Genomic DNA, 21,307 nt, shown 5'->3' on the forward strand with positions numbered 1-21,307 from the left:
TCAAACCATATTACAAGGCTACTGTAATCAAAACAGCATGGCACTGGTACTGAAACAGAGACATAAACCAATGGAACAGAACGGAGGCCTCAGAAAGAATGTCACACAACTACAACCATCTGATCTTTGACAAACCTGACAAAAACAAGCAATGGGGAAAGGATTCCCTATTTAATAAATGAGTTGGGAAAACTGGCTAGCCATATGCAGAAAGTTGAAACTGGATCCCTTCCTTACACTTTATACAAAAATTAACTCTAGATGGATTAAAGATTTAAACTTGAGGCCCAATGCCATAAAACCAGCAAAAGAAACTATCAATAGAGTGAACCAGAAACCAACAGAATGGGAAAACATTTTTACAATCTATCCATCTGACAAAGGGTTAATAACGAGAATCTACAATGAACCAAAACAGATTTACAAGGAAAAAAAAAAAACATTCAAAAGTGGGCAAAGGATATGAACAGACACTTTTCAAAAGAAGACATATATGAAGCTAACAAACATGAAAAAAGCTCATCGTCACTGGTCATTAGAGAAATACAAATCAAAACTACATTGAGATATCACCTCACGCCAGTTAGAATGGTGATCATTAAAAAATCAGAAGACAACAGATGCTGGAGAGGATGTGGAGAAACAGGAATGCTTTAACCTGTTGGTAAGAGTGTAAATTAGTTCAACCATTGTGGAAGACAGTGTGGCGATCCTCAAGGATCTAGATCTAGAAATAACATCTGACCTAGCAATCCCATTACTCAGTATGTACCCAGAGGATTATAAATCATTCTATTATAAAGACACATGTGCACATATGTTCATTGTGGCACTGTTCATGATAGCAAAGACTTGGAACCAACCCAAATACCCATCAATGATAGACTGGATAAAGAAAATGTAGCACATATACAACATGGAATACTATGCACCATAAAAAGGATGAGTTTGTCTCCTTTGCAGGGACGTGGATGAAATGAAACCATCATTCTCAGCAAACTGACACAGAGCAGAAAACCAAACACTGCATGTTCTCACTCGTAAGTGGATGTTGAACAATGAGAACACATGGACACGGGGAGTGGAACATCACACACTGGGACCTGGAGGGTGGGGACTAGGGGAATAATAGCAGGGGTTAGGGGGATTGGGGAGTGATAGCATTAGGAGAAATACCTAATGTAGATAACGGGGTGATGGATGCAGCAAACCACCATCAGGGCACGTGTATACCTATGTAACAAACCTGCAGGATCTGCACATGTACTCCAGAACTTAAAGTAAAATAAATAAATAAAAATAGTTAAATGCTTAATGACAGAATGAACTAGAATATATCATACAAAGATGGAAAAATAAGAAACCTATAGCGGGGAAAAAAACTAATAATGATCCAGAAGCAAACATTTAAGTGACCTCGGCCAAAGTTAGCAGTAGCAGGGACAAAGACACGTTTTTCTAATGTTCTCTTAAAGTTCTCTTGAAATTGTCATGTGATTAGGTAACAAAGAGGGAAAAAATTCTTTAAATATTATCTCTTAGTGGCAGAGGAAGGAGCAGTAGGAAAACAGATCACCTTGATAAAGACTTATGGTTTGTATGTTGCTTTGATATAATAGCAGAGAAATAAAGTAATTGTGAAGATTATAAATTATAAAATAATTTGTTGTTAAATGAAAATGCCAGTAGAACTTTTAAATTAACAAAGGAAAAATTGAGCATGCATGATCAAACCTCATAAATAAAACTGAAGGAGAAGTAAAGAAAAACATAAAATACATGTACAGCATAAAGTGAGATGGATGTTTGAAAATCATACCAGTTTTTATATTAAATATTGACTTGTGAATTTTCTTCTTTGGAAAAGAGACTGTAAGGCTGAATTAAAAATAAAACCTATAATGTGTAAAATATCTAGTAAACCCAGTGACCAAAATAAAGTTATGTTAAGGAGTAACCATGCAAATACCAAAACAACAACACAAAAAAAGGAGTAGCAAGATCAAATAGAATTTAAAGTTAAAATCAGATATCAAATGAAGAAAAATGTCACAGTTTATCAAGTGATATAGTCATAAACCTACATATGGTTTATAAAAGCTACCAAATATAGAAATCATAAACTACACGACAAGGAAGAGGTACTTGAAAGATATTACATGAGAAGAAAGATGTCAATACAATTTTTTATGGACAGATTAGTAGAGAAAAAATAATTAGTACTACAGAGCAATGTTGCTCAATACAAAATGCAAGCCAATATGTAATTTTTGATATTCTAGTAGCCACATTAAAATAATTAAAAAGAAATAGATGAGATTAATTTTAATAATATATTTAACTCATTATATCCAAAATATTATCATTTTAGCAATTAATATAAAATTATTTAAATAAGTATTTTATATTCTTTTCATACTAAATCTCTAAGAACCTTTGTAGAGTTTACATTACCTCTCGGTTTAGTCACATTTCAAGTACACAATTTATATCTTACATACAATCTTACATTGAATAGATACAATCTGGCTAATACTCATTATTTTAGTCAGACTAGTTATAGGGAAATTATATATATATATGTATACATACACACACACACACACACAATATATACAACAAACATGATATAATAGAAATATGCAAACTATTTTATCCTCTGAATAGGAAGAATATATTTTCTTCTATGTATTTTTAATATTCACAAAATTTAACCATACATTTAGATATGAACAAAGGTTTAACATTTTTTAAATTGGAAGTTTTACTGGTCACATTTTTGACCCAGGAAAAGTAGGAAAAGTGAATGAAGAACGACCAGAATACTCACTCATTACAGATTTTTTTTTTTTTTTTTGAGATGGAGTTTCGCTCTTGTTACCCAGGCTGGAGTGCAATGGCACAATCTCGGCTCACCGCAACCTCCGCCTCCTAGGTTCAGGCAATTCTCCTGCCTCAGCCTCCTGAGTACAGATTTTAAAATGCTCCTGGATAATCTTTGGCTCAAAGACAAAATCAAACTGAAATTTTGTATCTCTGGAAACCAATGTAAGAATACTTTAGTTCATATTTGACACACAAAAAAATCGTTAGATTGGTTTAGGGTAGATTTATTCATTATTAAAGATGAAAAAATAAGACAAAAGTTTTAATAAACTAGAAATGTAACAAAATCAACCAAAATTGATTAGAAAAAAACCCTAATAAATATTTTTTAAATGAGTAAAATACAAAACAATTAATAAAGGATAAATAAGTGTAAGAGTTAGCTTTTGCAAGACATAAAATCTTCACAAGTTTCATCAATTGGAAAGAAAGCTGGCAGTAAAAAAATAGCACAAGCTTAAGAAGAAAGTAAAGTAATTTTTATAACAGTATTGTAGCACTATGACAATAAATATGAAATCTAGGGGAAATCAATGCTTTTTAGTAAACTATAACATATGAAAACTAATAAACAAATTGAATAGAATAAATAACCACAAAAAAGATTGCGAGGGTGATAGAGGCTGTTTAATTTAACTGCTAAAACCAGCCTGTCACATCAGAATACCTATGTTCAAATGTATTCTACCAAGTAATAGATATTTGAGCATAAGCAAGTCACATAAGCTTTGTCTGCCTTGATTTTCCCATTTGTAAAAATCAGATAATATTTCTTAATTCATTAGGTGACTAAAATTATCAAATGAATTAATAAATATGCAAGTTTAAGTTTTCCTAACACATAAAAATTTTGTGCAGCTGTTTGCTATTACCATTGCCATTTGGTAGCAGACTCTTTAAAGAAAAATAGAAAACATCAATTACTTAAATGTCATTATTATAAAAATGATAGGATTATTTCTTATTATGATATTAGTAGCCAAGCATATTAGTAAAATGTTAAAAATACATAGTTCTTTATGAACTTATAGTAAAAGATCTAAAATTACATGAAATCCAGCAGTGCATAAAAAAAATAGAATGTCAAGCAGATTTATTCCAATAATCCAAAAAGGTTTCAAAAGCATTAATTTCAAAGAAAGAAGTCATATGATTGTGTCAATAACTACTGAAAACACATTTGATAAAATACAGAGCCTATTCCTAATAAAATGTAGCAAAATAAGAATAGATGGAAATGACCGTAATACAATAAAATAACTTACCGTGAACCATAGCACATAAAAATTGTGAAATGCTAAATTCAATTCTAGAAAACCAGGTAAAGGAGAGGAGTGAGCACTTGAATAGAATATAATTATTTCTTCTTAGATGATAGAATTACACCTTCATAAAACGAGAGTCTAGTAAAAACCAATAAAATTACTAAAGTTTGCAAGTGACTTGATATCATATGATTTTTAAATTTTCTCTATGCTAGCATTAAGCACATTTAGATAGAAATGGGAAGCTTCCATTTATAAAAGCAACCAATATAAAGTTATTAAAGATCAGTTTAATGAAAGGTATAGTACTTATATGAATAATGTAGCATTACATTTAAATATATAAAATAATACATAAATAAAAAGATCTATCTTGTTTTATTATAAGAATATTTTATAACATCAAAATGTTAGATCTACATTGAATTAGAATATTTTCAATGAGAAGCTTTTGCAATTCCATTAGAATCTTTATGGAATTTTTTGAGCTCTATAAAATGATCTTCAAGTATATATGGAAAGATAAACATCAAAAATCAAGAAAATGAAAAATAAGATGTATGAGATCATGGCTTATTGAATTAATATATAATATAACTCTCATGAGTAAATTATGCTGCCTAGTCATGAAGTAATACTTTAGTGGAAGAGATTATAAAATACAGTTAAATATACACACAAACAAATACAATAGTACAATGAATAGTACAGCAAACTGTTTTCCGGAAATAAGTAGGACCTTCTAATTTACATGTTAAATTATAGAAATATTAACATTTTACATGTAAAATTATAAAACGTAAGTATATTTTTAAAAAATCTTCATAGACAATATTTAAAATCCTAGGAGCTGGGAATATTTTTTAACTGAAACAAGAGGTTATATATACAAGTGGATGGATGAGTAGCTAGACTGAAATATAGGTATATAGATATTCCTTTCTAAAAAATGAAACATAAAAATGATAGCAAGACAGTCAACTGACAAACTAGAAATAAGAAAAATATTCGCAATGTAAGAAAGCATTTATATTTACGTGATGAACTTTAACAAGCATATAATAACAAAAAATAACTCCAATAAAAATAAGGACAGGATATGAAAAGTCATTACCAAAAGGGTAAGTTAAAATGTTTAATAAAGTCATTTAAAATAACCATCAGTTTGAGAAGAATTAAAAGATGAATATTGCTGATGGAAATGCAGGGATAAGATTACTCTCATAGAATGCTCATGGTCAAGTTAATACACTATGATTTATCAATGAGCAAAACACCAAGAATAAATGCTTGTGGATAAGGGAACAGCAGAATAAACTGGAGTGCATCCACGCTATAGAATACTATGTAAGAATTTAGGAATCTTTAAGATCTACACTTGTTTGCCATTTCACCTGAACAGAGAGGTACAGATCAACTTCAAAAATATCGATTCAGTGATTAAAAACCAAAACAGCAACTTTAATGCCCTATTATCCTGCTACAAATTGTACATAAGCTTATTTTTTTTCAAGTGTTCAAAGCCCTTGGTGAATTCTCCACCTCCTTACTATGCATGGGAAATTTCCTTCTCATCTATATGCAATGAATAATAGTACTTAACAACAGATACTGAGACAAATATCTTTTAAAATTACCAAAGAAAATATATGTCAATTTTATTTTTATATGATTTTTATTTTGGGTAAATAATTAACTTCCTTTGTATATCCTATCTGGCATATATATTTTAAAATAAGACATCATCATCTTCTATGGCCTAATGAACAAAATTCAGTTAATTTTTCAATTCTTATATCTGCTTTACCCTTTGCTGCTCACACAATACAACTTTTAGAAAAAGGCTCTATTTAGCAGAGTGAAGGTTTGAGGGCACTGGGTACCTTGGATAGGGGGCAGAGTAGGAGTGTGCAGGAGAGAATCTCGAAGAAAACACACTCAAATTTATTGCTGGTTTTCTTAGAGCTGTGGCATCACAGGTAATTTAGATTCTTCTTTATAATTTTCTATATTTGTTAGGCAAGGATCACTCATTATTGTTATCACACGATACAAGAAAGATATATTTTTAACAGTAAGACCAGCAATGAAAACACATGGCTTAAAGAGATAAATATTTTTAGGGGTAGGGAGTTAGACAAAAATAATTGGTTTACGTTTTCTAGCTGTTAATATGAAAAAAGCAATCTGGTCAACAGGTCTAAATCTAATTATTCCTCCTTTCATCTCTGTGACATTCTGACAAGAGAAATCACGTTTTCCACTTGAGTAATTATTACTTATGTACATTTGCTCTTTGGTGCTTTGGGTAGAATAGAGCAGTTTAAGAATATTCAACATGTAGTCTAATAAAGTGAAAAGAGAGCCCAAATGAAAATGATTCTCTTAAGTTGGTTAATTCCTGACATAGTTATTGGTTTAATCATGCATTCCTTTTTGTTTTGAGTAGAGAAGTGATGCTAATGATTAAAATGTGTGTTGGTTGTACTCATGGTTCGAAACCTGTCATATTGCTAACAATTCAATTTTGGACATAAGTTCTGAGTCTCATTTTTCATTTGGAGTACAGAGATTATTTTCTTTTCTGTTAATGTAGCTAGCTTTGTGATAGTATGCATGAGATTTTTAATTATTGTCCTTTTCACAGTTTTGTATAACTTTCATGTTCTTGTCACAGAACCATATTAAGAGCCTCATAGAAACGATGAACAGAAAGCTCTGAGGCACATGGCTTTGGTAGTAATTAAATGGCAGCACATTTCAAAGCTATGGATATTTAATGTCTCCAAAGTATCAGTTTCACATTTGGTTCAATACTGTGTGTGGGAATTAAATGCAGAACAGTGTGTTATCACTGCTTAATCATGTAAATGGTATTCACATGTTAGGCCTCTGTTCTTAATTGAATTTTTGCTTCTTTGTTTAGAAACTAAGATTTCTTGATAAGGTTAAATTGGTTTTAAGCAGAAACATATTCTTAAGAAATTAATTTTCATATTTTCTTGCTGTTAGTTATAAGTGAATGTCACGGTGTGTGGTGGTGTGAGGGTGCTGCACATTTTACCTTCATTCCGAAGATACAGCACAAAACTGATAAGCAGCACAATGGAGATGGAATGCTGACACTGGAAGAATATCTATGGCAATAATGTACTTTCATTTCTATTTCTGAACATAAAATGGTTTATACACACATGAAATTACTACAAACTGGAGATTTAAAAAACTTTAACTACACTGATTTTTAGTGTATTATTCCTGAAGCAATAACTTCAGAAGTATCTCCTCTAAGTAACAGCATTCACATGCTTAAGTCTTTTAGGCAGCAATGGTTTGCATCTAATGGACATTTCTTATGACTTACTAAAAATATCTACTTGCCTTAAGCAAGTACAGTCTTTAGAGGTTTTACCTCAAGCACAAAGAACAAAGTGAGTGTCTGAACCATGTGAGCACCATTAGCTGTTTTAGTCCCCTGAGATGAGCCCAGCATTCACCTTCCTCACAGAAGGGGTGTGATCACATGCTTTTCCAATAGCACCCTGTGGTTTTAGCCTCTAACAAGCCAGTATCTGAGAACCTGTATAGCAAGTAAGAACAAACCTCTTGGAGCCTAAATGGCAGGATGGTATTGCACTGCGCACACCTTCTTCTGTTGCTTGTGCCAGTGATATCTTAGCTCTACAATCTCCATGGTAAAAGGTTGGAGGCCACTGCCAGCAAGAATGGAGGGAGAGCACACCCTCTCTGCCCTGCCCTGCCCTGTCATCCTCTCTTCCTTGGTTTGTTCCCATGATAAATGTCTGCAATCCCTCATTAGATAGTTCAGCACTAGGACCTGCCTAAGAGTTGCAGTTCTTGAGAATTCAAGTTTGTACCACTGGATCAGCGAATCCCCTCTGGTTAGGGCTGGTCTAAATCCTTCCTCCATGGGCAGGCATCAGCTGATATGCTCTAATAGGACAGCAGTGAGTTCAATGCCTTATATTTGCTGTGTTCTCCCTCCCCTAGTGACCAGATATGCTCTCTACACCCTGCCTCTGCTTCTGGGGGGAGGAGGGGTGGTGTCAGTGATTTACAACTGCTTTTACTACCACTTTAATGCCTCTTTCAGTGATATAAAGTTACCAACAGGTACTATGAGTTCTCACCTGGTTTTTGATTCTTATGAAGCTGATTTTTCTGTTTAGGTAGTTGTTAAATGGATATCCTTGCAGGAAGGATGATTGTTGGCACCTTGTATTCTGCCATCTTGCGTCTTCAATTTATACATCCTTTTCAACTGCATACAGAATGTTCTCCAGAGGAGATATGTTAGGCCACAAAATAATTCTTAACAAATTTAATAAATTGAAATTCTCTTGAATATCTTTTCTGATCACAATGGCTTAAAACTAGAAATAAGTAATAGAAGGAATCTTGGAAAACTTACAAGTAAGTGAAAATTAAACAATATGTTCTTGAACAAGCCAAGCACTGTGCACAGATCATGCCTGTAATCCCAGCACTTTGGGAGTCCCAGGCAGGTCAATCACTTGAGGCCAGGATTCAGGATCAGCCTGGCCAACATGGCGAAACCCTCTCTTTGCTAAAAATACAGAAAAATAATTTTTAAAAACTTAGCTGGGTGTGGTGGCACATGTCTGTAATCCCAGCTACATTGGTGGCTAAGTCATGAAAATCACTTGAACCCAGGAAGTGGAGGTTGCAGTGAGCTGAGATTGCACCACTGCCCTCCAGCCTGGACAGCAGGGTAACTGTTTCAAAAACAACCCCAAAAATCTTGACACAAATGAAAATGGAAATAAAATATACCAAAACTTATGGAATCAGCAAAAGCAGTCTTGAGAGGGAGTTAATAGCAACAAATGCCTTTATCAAAAGAGAGAAAAGATCTCAAATGAACACCATAATGTTACATCTCAAATAACTAGAAAACTATAGTTTGTCCAAATTTCACAGAAGAAAGGAAATAGCAAATACCAGAGCAGAAATCTGCTATATAGAGACAAGAAAAACAATAGAAAAGATAAAGCTATAAGCTGGGTTTTTGAAAAGGTAAGTGAAATTGATAAGCTTTATCTAGACAAAGATTATGTTCACTAGAAGCTTGAAAGCTTTTCCTTTAAGGTCAGGAATAAAATAAGGATGCCTACTCCAGCACCATCTATTCAACCTAGTAATAGAATGCCTGGCCAGAGCAATTAGGCAAGATAAAAAAATAAAAGCCATGCAAATCAGAAAGGAAGAAATAAAATTATCTCTGTTTGATAATGACATATCTTATGTATTAAAAACATTATCAAAAACCGGTTAAAACTGATAAATTCAATGAAGCTTCATGCTACAAAATCAGCATACACAAAAATCAGTAGTATTCACATATACTATCAACAAAGTATCTAAAAAAGAAGAAAAAATATTCCATTCACAATTGCATCAAAATAAATATAATAAATAAATAAAACTTTAGGAAGAAAATTTAACCAAACAAGTGAGAGGTCTGTGCACTGAAAAATATAAATCACTGATGAACAATTGAAGATGACACCAACAAATGAAAAGATATTCCATATTCCTTGATTAGAAAAGTAATATAGTTAAAATGTCCATACTGCCCAAAGTGCTGTACATATTTAATTCAATTTCTATCAAAACTTCATGTTATTTTTCACAGAAATAGAAAAGAAATCCTAATATTTGTATGGATCTGAAAAAGAGGAAACAAAATACTAAAATTTATGTGGAACCAAAAAATACACCAAATAGCAAAACACGTCTTAAGCCAAAGGAACTAAGCTGGAAGTATCCCACTTTCTGATTTCAAAGTATATTATAAAGCTAATTGTAATCAAAACAGTGTGATACTGGTGTAAAAAGTCAAATCAACCATTGGAAGAGAGTAGAAAGCCCACAAATAAACCTATGCATTTACAATCTGTTTTCTTTTGAAAAAGGTACCAACAACACACAATGAGAAAAAACCATCAATAAATGGTTCTGGGTAAAATGGATGTCCCCATACAGAATAAAATTGGAGCCTTATCTCACAGCATATACAGACCACTCTCCATATCCACTTCTGCATCTGTGGATTCAATCAACCACATAGCAAAAATATTTGCCAAAACTAAAAATAATAATAAAGCAATAAAGGCAATATAAGTAGAAACAATACAATACAGTATATTCACTATTTACATGGCATTTACTTTATATTAAGTATTATAAGTAATCTGGAGATCACAAATTATACAACAGGATGTACATAAGTTACATGCAAATAATGCACCATTTTATATAGGCATATCTCATTTTATTGTGCTTTGCTTTATTACACTTTGTAAATATTATGGGTCTTTTTGGTTTTGTGGGATTTTTTTTTACAAATTGAAGATTTGTGGTGACCCTGTGTGGAGCAAGCCGATCAGCACCATTTTTCCAACATTATGTACTCATTTCAAACAGTTTCATTATTGTTATATCTGTGATGACGATCTGTAATCGGTGATCTTCAGTGTTACTATTGTAATTGTTTTGGTGCACCACAAACTGCTCCCATATAAGACAGCAAACTTAATAAATGTTGTGTGTGTTTTGACTACTGCACTGACTGGCCAGTCTATCATCTCTCTTCATATCCCCAGTCCTCCTTAGTCCCTGAGACACAATAATTTTGAAATTAGACCAATTAATAACCCTACACGTTGCTGCAACATGGATGGAAATGAAGGGTATTTTTCTAAGAAAACTTATACAGCAGCAGAAAACCATATGTTCTCACTTATAAATGTGAGCTAAAAACTGAGTTCACATGACACAAAGGAAAAACAGACACCAGAGTCTACTTAAGGATGGAGGGTAGGAAGAGAATGAGGATTGAAAAGCTACCTATCAAGTATTATGCTTACTACCTGGGCGATGAAATAAGCTGTACGTCAAACTCACACAACATGCAATTTGTTTATGTAACAAACCTGCATGCACATGGACCCACTGAGCCTAAAATAAAAGTTGGAAAGAAAAAAAAAATGACCTTACGATGGCCTCTAAGTATTTAACCGAAATGAAAATTTGCACACCTCTCAATTTAAATCAAAAGCTAGAAATAAATAAGCTTAGTGAGGAAGGCATGCCAAAAACTGAGACAGGCTGAAAGCTAAGCCTCTTATACTAGACTTGTGAGTACAAGTTAGCAAAGTTGTGAGTACAAAGGAAACGTTCTTAAAGGAAATTAAAAGTGCTACTTCGGTGAACACAGGAATGATGACGTGAAATAACCTTATTGCTGATATTAAGAAAGTTTGCTTAGTGTGAGTAGATCAAACCAGCCACAATATTCCCTTAAACTAAAGCTGAATCCAGAGTGAGACCCTAAGTTTCTTCAATTCTGTGAAGGCTGAGAGGGGTGAGGAAGCTGCAGAAGAAAAGTTGGAAACTAGCAGACGTTGGCTCTTGGGATTTAAGGAAAGAAGCCATCTTCACAACATAAAAGTGCAAGATGAAACTGCAAGTGCTGATTTAGAAGCTGTAGTACATTATCTAGAAAATCCAAATCAAATTATTAATGAAAGTACTTACAGTAAACAACAGATTTCGTGTTGAATTCAGCAGTATGCATACTGAAACTAGAATGATGCATAAGAAATTAACATAGCCCCTGCTAAATGATGTCATGCAAATTCATGAAGCATTTTATATTTTTAGCTATAAAGATACTAGAGGTAAGCCTAGGAAAGACTCTTCTTGACATTTGTCTGGGTGGAAAATTCATGACTAGTATCTCAAAAGCAAAAACAACAAAAACAAAGATAGTCAGGTAGTACTTGATTAAACTTAGAAGCTTCTGCACAGCGTAAGAACCAATCAACGGAGTCAACAGACAGCCTACAGAATGGGAGAGGATGTTTGTAAACTATGCATTTGACAGGGGACTAATATCAATAATTTATAAGGAATGCAACTCACAACAAACAACCCTATTAAAAAGTGGCCAGAAGATACTAACAGATATTTTTCAAAAGCTGCATATTTTTTATACGTTTGTTGGCTATTTGTATAAAAAAAATCTATTGAAAATAGAACATTTTCAAATTTCTCCTTTCAATAGCTGTGTTTCATACAAATAGCCAACAAGGATATAAAAATGCTGAACATTGCTAATCATCAGAGAAATTAAATTAATGCCACAATGGGATGTCATCTTACATCAGTTGAATGGCTATTACTGAAAAGACAAAAAGTAACAAATGTGGTTGAGGAGGCAGAGAAAGGGGAAGGATTGTGCATTGTTGATGAAATACAAATTGGCACAACCTGTATGGAAAACAGTATGGGGATTTATCAAATAACTAAAGATGGAGCTGCCGTTTGATCTAGCAATTACACTACTGGGTATCTACCCAAAGGAAAAGAAATAGTTATATCTACCAATAAGATAACTGCACTCATGTTTATTGCAGCACTATTCATAACAGCAAAGATTTGGATTCAACCTAAGTGCCCATCAGAGGATGACTGGATAGAGACAATGTATATGTACACAAAAGAATAGTATTTGGCCATAAAACAAAATCATGTCTTTGAAGAAACATGGATGGAACTTGAGGCCATTATCTTAAATGAAACAAGTCAGAAGCAGAAGAAAAAAATACCATATGTTCTTACTTATAAGTGAAAACTAATCTATATATGTGGGCATAATGTGTGGAATGATAGACTCAGAAACTAAGAAGAGTAGGGGTTGGGAGGGAGGCGGATGATAATTACCTAATGGGTACAATGTACATTATTTGGATAATGGATACACTAAACACCCAGACTTCACAACTACACAATATAGCCATGTAACAAAATTACACTTATATCCCTTAAATTTATACAAAATGGGCCAGGTGTGATGGCCCATGCCTGTAATCCCAGCACTTTGGGAGACCGAGGCAGGTGAATCACCTGAGGTCAGGAGTTTGAGACCAGCTTGGCCAACATGGCGAAACCCTGTCTCTACTAAAAGTACAAAAATTATCTGGGTACAGTGGTGCATGCCTGTAATCCTAACTATTCTGGAGGCTGAGGCAGGGGAATTGCTTGAACCCAGGAGGCAGAGGTTGCAGTGTGTCAATATCATGCCATTACACTCCAGCCTGGGCAACAAGAGTGAAATTCCATCTCAAAAAAAAAAAAAAATTTCAACAAAACAAATAATTTTCAGTGAAGGAAAAAAAAAGGCTTCTATTAGAAGATGCCACCTAGAATTTTCATAGGTAGAGAGGAGAAGTCGATACTTGACTTCAAAGCTTCAAAAGAGAAGCAAACTCTATTTTTAGAGGTTAATGAAGCTGGTGTCTAGAAGTTAAAGCCAATGTTCATTTATTCAAAGATCCTAGGGGCCTTAAGGATTAGGCAAAGTTTACTCTGTTTTATATATGGAACAATAAATCGTATATGATAGTACATTAGTTTACAGCATCGTTAGCTGAAAATTTTAAGCCTATGATTAAGATCTATTGCTGAGAAAAAAGATTCCTTTCAAAATATTAATGCTGCTTGACAATGCACCTACTCATCTAAAGCACTGATGTAGATGTATAAAGAAATGAATGTTGTTTTCATGCCTACTTATATAACATCGATTGTGTAGCCCATAGATAAAAGAGTACTTTTGACTTTCAGGTTGTATACTTTGTAAACTATAGTAAACTATAGAAATACACTTTATAAACTATAGCTGCCAGAGACAGAAATTTCTCTGATAAATCTGAACTAAGTAACCTGAAAATATTCTGGAAAGGATTCACCATTCTAGATGTCATTAAGAAAATTAATGATTCATGACAAGATTCCAAAATACCAACATTAACAAAAGTTTGGAATAAGTTTATTCCAACACTTATGGATTACTTTCAGAGGTTTAAGACATCAGTGAAGTAACTAACTGCAGATATGGTAGAAATTAAAAGAGAACTAGACTTAAAAGTGAAGCCTGCATACCCAAGACAATCCTAAGCAAAAAGAACAAAGCTGGAGGCATCACATTACCTGACTTCAAACTATACTACAAGTCTACAGTAACCAAAATAGCTGGTACTGGTACCAAAACAGAGATATAGGCCAATGGAACATAACAGGGGCCTCAGAAATAACCCTGCACATCTACAACCATCTGATCTTTGACAAACCTGACAAAAACAAGCAATAGGGAAAGGATTCCCTATTTAATAAATGGTGTTGGGAAAACTGGCTAGCCATATGCAGAAAACTGAAACTGGACCTCTTCCTTACACCTTAAACAAAAATTAACAACAGATGGATTAAAGACTTAAACATAAGACTTATAACCATCAAAATCCTAGAAGAAAACCTAGGCAGTACTATTCAAGACATAGGCATGGGCAAAGACTTCATGACTAAAACACCAAAAACAATGGCAACAAAAGCCAAAATAGACAAATGGGATTTAATTAAACTAAAGAGCTTATGCACAGCAAAAGAAACTATTATCAAAGTGAACAGGCAACCTACACAATGAAGAAAAATTTTGCACTCTATCCATCTGACAAAGGGGTAATATCCAGAATCTACAAAGAACTTAAACAAATTTACAAGAAAAACAAAAAACAAACAATCCTATCAAAAAGTAGATGAAGTGTATGAACAGACACTTCTCAAAATTAGACATTTATGTGACCCACAAAGTTATGAAAAATAGCTCATCACTAGTCATTAGAGAAATGCAAATCAAAACCACAATGAGATACCATCTCACACCAGTTAGAATGGCAATCATTAAAATGTCAAGAAACAACAGATGCTGGAGAGGATGTGGAGAAATATGAATGCTTTTACACTGTTGGTGGGCATGTAAATTAGTTCAACCATTGTGGCAGACATTGTGGCGATTCCTCAAGGATCCAGAACCAGAAATACCATTTGACCCAGCAGTCCCATTACTGGGTATATACCCAAAGGATTATAAAATCATTCTACTATAAAGACACATGCACATGTATGTTTATTCCAGCACTGTTCATAATAGCAAAGACTTGAACCAACCCAAATGTCCATCATTAATAGACTGGATAAAGAAAATGTGGCACATATAAACCATGGAATACTATCAGCCATGAAAAACAATTAGTTCATATTCTTTACAGAGGCATGGATGAAGCTGGAAACTATCATTCTCAGCAAACTAACACAGGAACAGAGAACCAAACACCATAAGTTCTCACTCATAAGTTGGAGGTGAATAACAAGAATACATGTTAAAAAAAAAAAAAAAAGGAAAACTAAAACCTCAACTGATTCTTCAGTGATTTGAAACTCTTAGGTAGAGAGTTTAAAAGCCTTTTAAAACTTCAAGAACTTTCTAAGAAACAACCAGAGGTGCAATCACAACCAAACCAAACCAAACCAAATAAAATCAGAACATCTGTGTTCTATTATAATTTATTCCCAGAAAAGTAGCTGCCTCATCTTTCCTGAATACAAAGTGGTCTCCTGGCTGGTTCTTAAGAGAATTAAAAATTTCTACTTCTAGATGACCTAAAGGGAATGTCAGTAGGGTAGATGGGGTTATTTTAAGCATATTAATATAAGGTAATTTGGAAATATTCAGAAGAAGATGACAAGATCAATCCCAAGTTATAGAGGAGAGGACTGGGTTGGACATTCAGATTGTATTATTACATGACAATGTGTTATTTTAATGTGTTGTTAGTAATGTTAAAATTTTTTTATGAGTTTTGGTATGCTTGCCTATAATATGCTATCACTATAACTAGTATAGTCAATTCATTTCGAAGTATAGTGATAACACAGTCATTTCCTCAGGGATAAACATATCATTTTATGAACACATACCTTAACCTAATCATTTGAGGTAGTCATTGCTTATGAGTTTCTATTACTTGTTATGCTGAATATAAGCTTTCATAGATGAAAACTCTTACATAGTTTAAGTTCCTGAAAGTACAAGTGTATAATTCTCCACCAAGAATGAAAATATTGCTATAACAAACCCATCTGTCCTTTACTTTTAGATGAACAGAAGCGATTATCTGTGTGCAGGATAGACAAGGAGATACAAAGGGCACCTCCTCCTATACAGTCCAGCTGAACCCCTGCCAACACAAGCAGAAAAGCAGATCTCTTTTCAATTCTCTGTACTCCTATGACTGAATTTGAAAGCCTACCATCTGCATGTCCCTCTTAAGTCCTGGATTTATCACTCCAGGCACCTTCAAATCCAAACAAGTGGGACTGAGTTCAAAATGCTAAAGCTTTCCCTTCCAACAATCAGTAGTAGAGTTACTACTTTTAGATGCACTAATTTAGTAGAGAATAAGTATGTACACATACACAAATGTGTGTTTATTCAAAAATTATTTTACATATCATATAGGACAGGGTTGATAGTTCAATATTTCAAAAAGGGGTACTTACCAGTTTTTTTTGTATTTATTTCAAGAGTTTAAAATTTAAAAAGTCACTTAACTCCAAGAATTTGTCCCTGGGTGTGATGATAACTCTTTCCCCTTATTATAGGCATTAGGTTCATCATGGCCAAAGAAATAAACTTATGATTAGAGCCATCTCTGAAGAAGGTAATGATTCATTTAAGTTTTAAAAATGCTGTTAAATGAGTTAACAGTATAATCTGACTAGTCCCTTAATAGTAAGTGATAACAATTATAATGTTTTACATATTTATGGTTTCTTCTTTCTAAAAAATACAAATAAAATATGTTTTAGCACTTATAAATAAATATAGTGAACTTGTCATATATAAACTCTATATGAGAACATGTTAATCTGTCTCTAAAATATTAGAATAATTTTACTCCTGGTGATAATACTTTGCAGGTTTATAATAAGAAATTAGATAAGTATAAAACACACAGTAGAGAGTCTGGGGTATAATTTGTTAAAAATAGTAGCTATTATAATTATAAAAACAATTTTAGTAAGAAAGTATTATGTCTACTTTTATAAAAATAGATGTTTTATTGAGTCTTTAAAATATATCTCTTTATTAAAATAATCTATACAAATTAAGAAAGCATTTTACCTTGTAACAACTGTATAATTATGCAATTGTATTTGATAAGTCAAAAACTGAAAATAAGAATCTGTGATGCTGAAAAATTTTTGTTAAGTTTGGTTAGACACTGAAGATTAATAAAATAAATGTGAATATCTAAAAATTTTTTTTAGTCTATTATAAAGTTGGAAAAAAAAAAAAAAAACAGAACTTTAGGTATGCACATTCGTGTGACATTTACAGAAGTAATAGGGACAGGCCCTGACCACAAAGCCTGAAATAGACTACATGTTAAGTCGGTTGGAACTGAACAAATATTCCTTTTCCATTGCTCTCAAAACAAGGGAAAGGTCCCTGTCAGAGAACTAACACTGTATTACTGACCAGGTGGACCTTGTCCTTATAAATAAAACCCATTATAAAATCTTGGAGTTAGTGACAGCTTATGTCTAAATAGTTTTCTGATCTGCCTAGGAGACTAGATGGCATAAAAACCAGCATCTAAATAAAATTATTTCAATGTGTTTATATCACCAAAAACTAACCTTTTAAAATTGCTCCATTAATTATTTGTATTAAAAAGAGAATAATCAGCTGGGCGTGGTGGCTTATGCCTGTAATCCTAGCACTTTGGGAGGCTGAGGTGGGTGGATCACCTGAGGTCAGTAGTTCAAGACCAGCCTGGCCATCATGGTGAAACCCCATTTTATAAAAGAAAAAATCAATTAAAAAAAAATAATAATCAAGAACCTATTTCAAACTTTACTGAAAGCCTTATCAGTGTGAATAAGAGAGACAGAGCCCTTTGTCTCCAGAGTCCAGTAGCCTCAACAAGAGAGCTGATGGAGCATTAAGCAGCCACCAGTTTGATCTCTTACTTCCAAACAAGAACTAGGAATAGTGGGAGTGTCCCTCACCTGGTAGATATCACACAATTAATTCCTGGAAGAGCTAAGTCTAAATCTTAAATATATTTATTCCATGAACCCCAAGAATGTCCCAAAATATTCTCAGTTCTATATATCCATGTGACTGCATTTGGGTTCAAAGTTTTGTTGTGGTCTTCTTTACTTTATGTGTTAAATGTTGACAATAATTTTTTTTTTACAAAGTAAAGTTAAAGATAAAATCAATTCCCTAGAAAAGGAGGAAATGAAATCATAAGCAGCAGTTTCCTTTCAGCTCTCTGTAGTAATTGATGATGTGATGATGCTTACATACAGATAATTACACCCAATAGTTTAGTTTCTTGACCCCAACGTCAACTGCTAGTAATCTGGAACTCTGTCTTTCCCTATAATGGATCTGGAGAAATTTGTATACTGTATCATTGCAATTATTACTATTTTAAAATGTATAAGTATCTAGTGTATGCACATTATACAATGAGTCTCACTCCTAAATTTGTTGGAGGCCGTAATTATATTATTATTTTTTAATTATTATCCTTCTCTAGGGATAGTGATTTTTGTCTAATACATGCACATATCGATTTCATTTATTTTGTTTTACTTATTACAAGTATGCGACCAAAGAGAAGAGAGAGTTGTTATAATATATGTAAAAGCTAATAAAATGTTGTGTTATTTTTTCTCATGAATGCTACTAACCATTTAGCAACAACTACATTATGTATACCAGTGAATCCACAAAACTGAACTGGCTTTTCAGGTCAATAAATATGCTCCCTTAGAAAATGTTTACTTCAGGTTTTGGCTGGTCACCTGTTTCAATTAAATTTTTTAATTGATATGTAATATTTGTATGTTATATACATATATAATTAGTCATGCATTTTATGCATATAACAAAATATCACGTTATGGGGTACATGTGATATTTTGTTATATGCATAAAATGCGTAATAACTAAGTCAGAGTATTTAAAGGTATTCATTACCTTGTTGAGCATTTATCATTTCCATATGTGAGGAACATTTCAAGTCCTCTCTTCTAGCTATTTTGAAGTATACAATACATTGTTGTTAACTATAGTGACCCTATTCTGCTGTTGTCCATTATAACTGATTCCTTCTGTCCAATTGTATGTTTGTAACCATTAACAAACCTCTCTTTACTCCCCAACCCCACCATTCCCAGACTGGTAACTTTGATTTTACTCTCTACCTTCCTGAGATACTTTTTTGTAGCTATTGTAAATGGAATTGCATTTTTGAACTGTCTTTTTCAGGCTATTTATTATTGGTATATAGAAACATTATTGATTTTTGTATGTTTATTTTTCATCCTGCAAGTTTACTGAATTTGTTTATCAGAACTAAAATTTTTGGAGGGGGAATCCTTAAGGTTTTGAAAAATTTGATCATATTATCTGCAAAGAGAGACAGTTTGACTTCTTATTCTTCAATTTGGATGCTTTTTATTTTTTTTCTCTTGCCTAATTGCTCTGGCTAGTACTTTAGTATTGTGTTGAACAAGAGTGATAAAAGTGGGCTTTCTTGTTTTATTCCAGTTCTTAGAAGAAAAGTTTTCATCTTATCTCCCCTCAGTATTATGTTAGCTGTGAGTTTGTCATACATGGCCTTTATTATGTTGAGGTATACTCCTTCTATGCCTAGCATACTGAGAGCTTTTATCATGAATAAATGTTGAATTTTATCAAATGCTTTTCTGCAATGATCATATGGTTTTAGTCCTTCATTCTGTTGATGTGATATATCATGTTTATTGATTTGCGTGTGTTGAAGTATCTTTGCTTCCCTGGTATAAATCCCATTTGGTCATGGTGTATTATCTTTTTGATGTGCTGTGGGATGATTCAGTTTGCTAGTATGTTGTCAAGGATTTTTTGTGGGCTGTCATGTTTGTTGTTGTTACGTCCCTTTATGGCTTTAATATCAGGGCAATTCTGGTTTCATAGAATGAGTTAGGGAGAATCTCCTCATCAATTTTTTTGAAGTGATTTGAAAATAATTGGTGATGTTTTTATGTAAGTTTGGTAGAATTTGGTAGTGAAGCCATCAGTTATGGGTTTGCTTTGTTGAAAGACTTTGTATTACTGATTCAACCTTGTTACCAATTATTGATCTGTCAAGGTTTTCTATTTCTTTGTGATTCAACCATATTAGGTTGTATGTGTCTAGGAATTAATCCATTTTCTGTAGGTTTTCAAGTTTCTTAGCATATAGTTGTTCATTATAATGTCTGATTATCTTTTGTATTATTGTAGTGACAGTTCTAATGTTTCCTTTCTTATTTCTGATTTCACTTGAGTTTCCTCTCTTATTTTCTTGGTTATCTAGTTAGTGATTTATTAATTTTGCTCATCTTTTCAATAAACTCGTATTTAATTTTATCGATCCTTTGTATTGTTGTTTTAGTCTTTATTTCATTTAATTCTGTTCTACTCTTTATAATTTCTTTTTTTCTACCATTTGTAGCTTGTTTTGTTTTGTTTTTCTAGTTTCTTCAGGTGCATTGTTAGATTGTTCATGTGAAATCTCTCTACTACTTTGATGTAGGTGCTTATTGCTATAAATGTTACAGTTAGCATTGTATTCAATAGGTTTTGTTGTGTTGTGTTTCCATTTTCATTTGTTTCAAGAATTTTTAAAATTTCCTTTTTAATTTCTTTATTGACATAATTGTCATTTAGGTGCATGTATTTGTCTAATTTCTATGTATTTGCATGGTTTCCAAAGTTCCCCTTGATAATTACTTATAGTTTTATCCTATGGTTTTCTGAGATGACACTTCATATGATTTCAGTTTTTAAGAATTTGTTGAGATTTGTTTTGTGGCCTAACATATCCTGAAGAATTTTCATTTTGCTGATGAGAAGAATATGTATTTTGCAGCTATTTGATAAAATGTTCTATAAATGTCTGTTAGTTCCATTTGGTCTAAAGCCTTGTTTAAGTCCAATGTTTCTTTGTTTTCTCTCTAGATTATCTGTTTAATGATGTGAGTGGGGTGTTGAAGTCCCCAACTATTTTTGTATTCAAATTTATCTTTTCCTTTAGATCTAACAATATTTGCTTTATATACGGGGGTGTTCCAGTGTTAGGTGCATATATATTTTGAATTATCATATACTCTTGCTAAATTGATCTCTTTGTCATTATGTAATGGCCTTCTTTGTCTCTTCTTAATGT

The 21,307-nt window shown here is 32.9% G+C and overlaps 1 non-coding gene across 1 annotated transcript; it reads left to right on the plus strand.

Annotated features, from left to right (window-relative positions):
- The first annotated feature begins 11,749 nt into the window (after positions 1 to 11,749).
- Positions 11,750 to 11,856, plus strand: LOC119468568. The gene has a single exon (XR_005197262.1). It is a non-coding gene; the product is annotated as a U6 spliceosomal RNA (small nuclear RNA).
- Positions 11,857 to 21,307: the final 9,451 nt, after the last annotated feature.

Source organism: Cebus imitator, unplaced genomic scaffold (assembly GCF_001604975.1).
Source record: "Cebus imitator isolate Cc_AM_T3 unplaced genomic scaffold, Cebus_imitator-1.0 Scaffold17, whole genome shotgun sequence".
NCBI classification, from domain to species: Eukaryota; Metazoa; Chordata; class Mammalia; order Primates; family Cebidae; genus Cebus; species Cebus imitator.